This window comes from Dasypus novemcinctus, chromosome 22 (genome assembly GCF_030445035.2).
Source record: "Dasypus novemcinctus isolate mDasNov1 chromosome 22, mDasNov1.1.hap2, whole genome shotgun sequence".
NCBI classification, from domain to species: Eukaryota; Metazoa; Chordata; class Mammalia; order Cingulata; family Dasypodidae; genus Dasypus; species Dasypus novemcinctus.
The window spans coordinates 20,388,014-20,388,661 of record NC_080694.1 but is presented as its reverse complement, the minus strand read 5'-3'; positions in this window follow the sequence as shown (position 1 = coordinate 20,388,661).

The window sequence follows — 648 nt, the reverse complement described above, 5'->3', positions numbered from 1 at the left end:
AATGGATAAGCCATGTGGCCTGTGCCAAGGAGAGCTGATGGCCTGTGACTTGGAGAGCTGACGGCCTGTGCTATGGAGAGTTGGCACATCAAGATGATGCAACAAAGGAAGATACAGAGGAGAGACAGTGAGAGATGCAACAGATCAGGGAGATGAGGTGGTCCAGCAACTGAGTGCCTTTCTCCCATACCAGAGCTCTGGGGATCAGTTCCCAGTACCTACTACAGAGAAAGATGAGAAGAAAAGACAAACGAACATGGAAAGAACACAAAATCAATGGAAAATATATTAGTCAGCCAAAGGGTAACTGATTCAAAATACCAGATATCCATTGGTTTTTATCAATGATATTCATTTGGGATAGATGTTCTCAGTTACCAGGCAGAAAGAATAAGTTACTTTCCTCCCCAAAAATATTTGCCACATGCTGGAGCAAGATTGATGCTAACATCTGCCAGGGCTTAGGCTTCCTGAGTTCCTCTCTTCCCAGGGTTAATTTCCCTCCAGGTTCAGCTCATCTCTTTCCTCCACAAGGTAAGCTGTAGACTACTGGGTGAGCAGCTTGTTTCTCTTCCTGAGGCCTTCTCTCTTTTCTCACAACCAAGCTCCTCTCTGTGCTTACTTCCTGGGACTCCAGGTCAAGACTCC